The sequence below is a fragment of the Drosophila sulfurigaster genome, chromosome 2L, assembly GCF_023558435.1.
Source record: "Drosophila sulfurigaster albostrigata strain 15112-1811.04 chromosome 2L, ASM2355843v2, whole genome shotgun sequence".
NCBI lineage: Eukaryota > Metazoa > Arthropoda > Insecta > Diptera > Drosophilidae > Drosophila > Drosophila sulfurigaster.
This window is the reverse complement of record NC_084881.1, coordinates 14,972,536-14,978,671: the sequence shown is the minus strand read 5'-3', so window position 1 is coordinate 14,978,671 and position 6,136 is coordinate 14,972,536.

The window sequence follows — 6,136 nt, the reverse complement described above, 5'->3', positions numbered from 1 at the left end:
GGCTCGTAATCTGAGACCGGGCTCTGCCTGACGAGTCTGAGAGAAGAGGCAGGAGGAAACCTAAAAGCGCGCACTTCATTAGCTCAATAATTTCACAATAAATTATGCAAAACGATTGACAAAAAGCACAAAACTGAAATCAAGTTGTGTTTTCTCCACTCGATTCTCATTTTCTCATTTCTCATTGCAGCACATATTCTCATTTCTCATTTCTCAATTTTCTGTTTTTTTTATGATTTTTGATTTTTGATTTTTCATTTTGTATTTTGGCATTTTCCATTTTGCATTTTGGAGGCTACGCGTTTGTTTTGTTTTTGTTTTCTTATGCACTGATGTAGAACGTGCGGAAATGCCGCGAAATGTTTGACAAGCTCGTCTGCTTTTCTCTCTCTCTCTTTCTCTCTCTCTCTCGTTCCCTCGCTCGCTTGCTGATTTTGCTTGCTTGATAGATTGAAAGATAGATGGGATAGACGAATGTATGTACATACTATTCTATATTTATCGTAGTTTGGATGGATGGCACGCTGTCAACGGGGGACGTATACGTAATGTTGAAAATCACAAAGCACAAATCGAAATCACCAAAAATCGCAAATCAAAATCGAAATTGCAAATCACAAATAGCAATTGCCAAAATCGAAATGCATAACAAAATTATAAGCCAAACTGAAAGGCCCAAAAGAGTGGTTAGAGGGGGAGGGAGAGGCGGAGAATGAGGGGTCGCCAAATCTATTATATTCGCGGATGCGACCTTGTCAAATTATATGCTGAGCGGCGCTTATCGGCAACGGAAATGCGCATTATCAGATTTGGGCTTTGCCTGAACCCAAAATTCAACCCGATTTCCCACATTTCCCCCCATCTCGCATTTCCCATGCCAATTATAAGAGAATCTGCAGGCAGAAAAGCTGGACTCAGACAAGGATATTTCATGGGAAACGGACAGCAAATTTTAGTTAAAAGCTGCATTCCCATTTTGATGTATCATTTATTAGAGAGAGAGAAAAAGGCACAGCGAGTGAGGGAGAGAGAGAGAGCGAGAGAGAAATCGGAACAATTGTCGTGAACCCATTTGGTCTGCGTGTGGCTGCAATTTTAATTAAAATTTATTGATTTACAGCTGAATAAATGCACATTGCAATTGCAATTGCATCAATGTCGTGCCGTTTGTCGTTCGTATTTTGGCCTTTCTCTCTCTCTCTCTTTCTCTCTCTCTCTTTCTCTGTTCACCATTCGCATTTCTCTTCTCCTGATACCTGTGAATCCATTTTAAAGCATGCGGCCATGCAGCTTAGGCTTGATAATCGATAGAACGAAATTGCTTTAGAATAATTTAGTGCATATTTAGTGTACCTGGAAATCATTTTCAATTAATCATATGCAAATTGTTACTAATCAAACTGATTCGGTGTCATTAAAGGTGTTCCAGAAACATTATTATTCTATGAATTCCAACTTTCTTGATTTATAACTAACGTTTGTCACAACAATAGCAACAATATATATATACATTTTTTAAGCTCCAGCTTACTTGTTTATTTATCTAATTAATTAATTAAATATTTGGTTATTTAACAAAACAACACAATCGAAAAAAAGAAACGTGCTTGTTGGCTTTTATTATTCTGCATTTATTTAGAAAGCAATTATAAATTTAATACGTTGTTTTTCTTTCGTTTTTCGGTTGCATTTAATCGCTATGATTAAGCTCAAATAATCTTGTTTTGTATTTGTTTTTTAATTATAAATTTGTATTTTATTATAATCTCCCATCTAACATGTTGGCATGTGACTTACTTTTGTGTTTTTTTTTGCTGCATTTTTCGGTGTTTTTTTGTCGTTGTGGTTAACAAAAGCAGTTGCATGACAAATTGTATTTTGTGTGTTTCAATCAGCCTCGCGGAAATTTATTTCTATTTTACAACTTTTTAATTGTTGTGAAATTTTCAATTTTTTTTTTTAATAAGTAGTCTATTAAAATGCTGTTTAATAGTTTAGCTACTTGTAATAAACCTGTTATCTACTGCATTAAACTATTGATGTGGCCAAAGAATTTATGGCTTTTGGGTTCTCATCATCAAAATTTGAACATGTTTATGAATTGTAATTTTACAACTATCACTCACAAAATTGAGAGAAATTATTATTCACTTTTGAAAGTTTTCAATTAAGTTTTTCGGTTTGAATGCGTGCATAGAAAACAAAACAACTTTTAAGCTTGGCTTTCAGAAACTATTCGTTTTATGAATACTAAAACACTTTTAATGGTAAACAGTGGATTTATAAGTTGATGTATTCAATTGTCAATTCATACTCCAATTAAATTACTTTAATTTAGTTTAAAATGATTGTGATTTTATTTAATTCATTAAAGAATAAATTAAATTTACTTTTCAGCAATATTTTCTTTATTTTTAAATTAAATTTTAAACTGAATTTACCAAAAATATTTCAAACAAGGAAGAAAGCAAAGGAATTAATTTTAAAAAATACCGAAGAAATGTACCGCAAAAATATTAAAAACATATCAAAGGTTATATTCGGTATATTGATATAGTACTGCATTCAAAATATTCCACAGACGTCAAATAAGAAGTAAAATACCCGCTACACATTTTGAGAAAAAGCAACAAATAAATATACCGTAAAAATACTAAAAACATACTGAAAGGTATATTTGATATGTCGTAAAAATAAAAAGATATGCCAACGGATATATTTTTTATATTGATATTATACTACATTAAAAATATACCATATAGTGCAAAATATACCATACTGTCAACATATGCAACTAAGACCTCTAGTAAGGAATCATTTTTCTTCATTCAAAAGTATTTCTTAAATAACTTCTTAAATTTTTATAATATTGCGGGTATAAAAATGCTTACAAATAAAACAAGGTAAGTAAATTAAATGAATTTATTGCACTTTCTATACATTCCAATCACGTTTAGAGCATCAGAGTTTCGCATTTAAGCAAATATCTTTGCCATTGTCTCAGTTGCGCAGTTCTTCAGTCTCAATCTCAGCTTTTGGTTTCAATAATGCATTTCCGCTTTTAATTAAAGTTTTAGTTGTAAAACATTTTTCAAAAGTTGCTGCAAAAGTTACTTTTGGTTGCTGCTGTTTTGTTTAGTTTCTCATTTCGTCCCCGAGAACCTGATGCCGTCTCTTCTCCCTCTCGTCTTGCTCCCCCGCTCCGCGCTCTTCAATGTCATTAACAGGTGAAAGTTTTCAGCAGCAACAGCCACACAAATATACACACAGGTACATACATATCATTAAGGTAGCTTAGCAACAAGCGGATGAACAATTGCAATTGTGGTTTATTTGACAGTTTTCATTACGGTTTTCGTTTTTTTTTTTTGTTTGTTTCTGGCTTTCCTTATTTTCGGTAAGGTTGTTGCATCATTGTCTTGTGCTGCTGCTGACAGGAAGAGGAAATGGCAACAGCTGCTGCTGCTGCTGCTGCAGCTGCATTATTAACGGCAACATAGTGTTAAGAAGTGCAGTAAGCCAAATGTTAACTGTCTCGGCCAGAGCAAAAGTTAGAGCTACGAAACTTGCGGGTCGGCGGCTATAAATCAGCGCAACGAAACAAAGGAACATTTTCTGTTGCCTACCTCCAGGCGCAGTTCGAATAATGTGTGTGTGTGTGTGTGGGTGGGTGTGCAGTTTTTAACAACATCTGGCGCTGATTTTAAGGCCGCGCTTGGGGAGAGATTCGTGGCTTAATTACAATAAAATATTTAAACCGCTCGCCCGGCTTGGCTTTCTGACTCTTTTCCGGTCTTAAGTTGCGCGAGCGTTTTTGCCAGGTGTTTATGGGTCGAACATTGCTTTTTACGACCTGCCACACATGTCGAAACGTAATTTGATAGTTATGGCCGTTCCCCTACCCCCCTTCTCCAACCCAATGGGAGGCAGCAATATGTGCCAAGAGAGGCAAACAGAAGCTGGTGTTGTCAAAACTTTTAAGCAAGTCGCATGAATATTTAGTTGCGTAATGTTGCCCAGAGAGAGAGAGAGAGCGAGGGAGAGAAAAAACCTGCCTCACTCACGCGCTTTATCTTTAATTTGCGCGACAAGCCAAACAAAACAAAAGGAAAACACAAAGCGCAAGAAAAGAAAATGCTAATTTTATTGACACCCCTCAACTCCCACAATAACAGCAACAACAACAACAACAACAAGCTTCTTGCAGCAGGCACACAACGCGGAAATTGAAGAAAGGTAAGCGGTTGCGGGTTGCGAGTGAGTGGGCGGAGGGAGAAGAGGGAGAGGCAGTCATTCAGTAGCTGTGGCATGGCCTCGGCACTGGTAAGTCATTAACACATTTGAGCCTCACCCCCGTGAATGTATAAACTACAGCCACGCCTCCTCGATTGTTCCTTCCCCCACTCACATCCTGTGCCTAATTAACACGTTTTGAATTGTGAATTTTGAAATGCGGCAATCGAAAACACAACAACAACAACAACAACAACAATGCCAGTCGACAACAATTTATGCAAAACGGATTTAGTGTTAAGTAAAACAACTGGGGAATTTGCATTAATCATTGCTACGAATTTTAAATACACTTTTGTATTTAGGAGAAGAATTCAAAATTAACACAAAATGCTGATGGTAAATATCAAACAATTAAGAAGTATTTTAAAATATAAATTTATACCCATATAACAGGATTTTTATTATTTGATTGTCAATATCCGTTTTCAAATAAAATACTCAACTTTATTTGTCGCTACACAAATGTATTCAACAAAAATGGTAGAAATAAAAAGTTGTGCTATTTTTAACTTCTCAACTACATAACAAAGTAGATTTAACTCATATTTGTGATTATTTCAAAATTAAGTATACGCAAAGTTTTGTAAATATTTAAGTTGTCACCCAAATGTTTTAAACTGGAAAATAAAAATTTACAATGCGCCGGCTTTCGAGAATTAAAAAAATCTTTGCAAAATAATATAAATGAATAATGTTGTATACATTTCAGAATGCCGGAAAAACGTCGCCTAAAAAAATATAATAATAATGTCCTTGGGTTTATTTTTAAAAAAGGGATCTCTCAATTTGGGGACAACGCCATACATAATTCAATAACATTCTCAGCGCTATGTAAATAACCCAAACCCGCACCCGATGAGAGTCTGCTAATATCCTTTGGCATAAGTGTAGAACAATCTGGTGGCATATTGATTCCTGGTTCTTGCCTGCGGCACACTTGGAACCTTTTTTTAGTCGGTGAAATGGAAATGGTGAAACTGGGAAAAGGGGAAAGGCGAATCGGAATTGGCCTAAAGAGGCGTCGCAACCTTGAAGGTGTCAAAATAACATATTTCAAGGGGCGTTTGGGCGTGGCATTTGTTAGGCACAAAATGAAATTAAAACGCGCATAAATTATACGATGAAGAAGCCCAAAACTGACGACAACGACGTCGTTGTCGAAAATCGTTGAATATATTAAGACATTTTGGCGGCTGTTAATTTCTGGCATAAAGTTTTGCATACTTTTGTGTGAGAGGGAGTTAAAGTTGTGAGAAAGAGAGAGAGTGCGAGGGAAAGAGGAATGCATAATTGCTCAATAGTGCGCAGCATTTTGTTTAAGCAATTACGTCGATGAAGGAGACCTAAAGAATCAGAGGATGAGAAGTGGGATGGCTGTGATTTATGTATGTGGCTGCCACCCCCAACCAGATTGTGTCACTTCCACAACGTAAATGCGAGTGTGTGAGTGTGAGTTGCATGTCATTTGATTAACTGAAGTTGTTGCTGTTGTTGCTGTTGCTACTGCTGCTGCAGTAAGCCCCAAGAATTTCACTACAATTTTAATTTTATCCCTTCATTCACTTGTCCCTATCACCTCTCCTCTCCTCGAAGCCACCAATGCACAACTCATTTACGTGCGTTTTATGCCAAGCAGCTGCTGTCAGGCTGCATTGTCCTTGTGCAAATTAATTAAAAACTGTTTAAACCGTCGTCGCTTTCATTGAACAGTCTTCTCAACCTCCCCCGCTTCACCGCATTAAGTCGCTTCCATTTTCCCCAGAAAAAAAAAACAAATAACGAACAACGAGTCGAAAATGTTAAAAATCGCAGCAGCAAAATACATACATATATTCACATC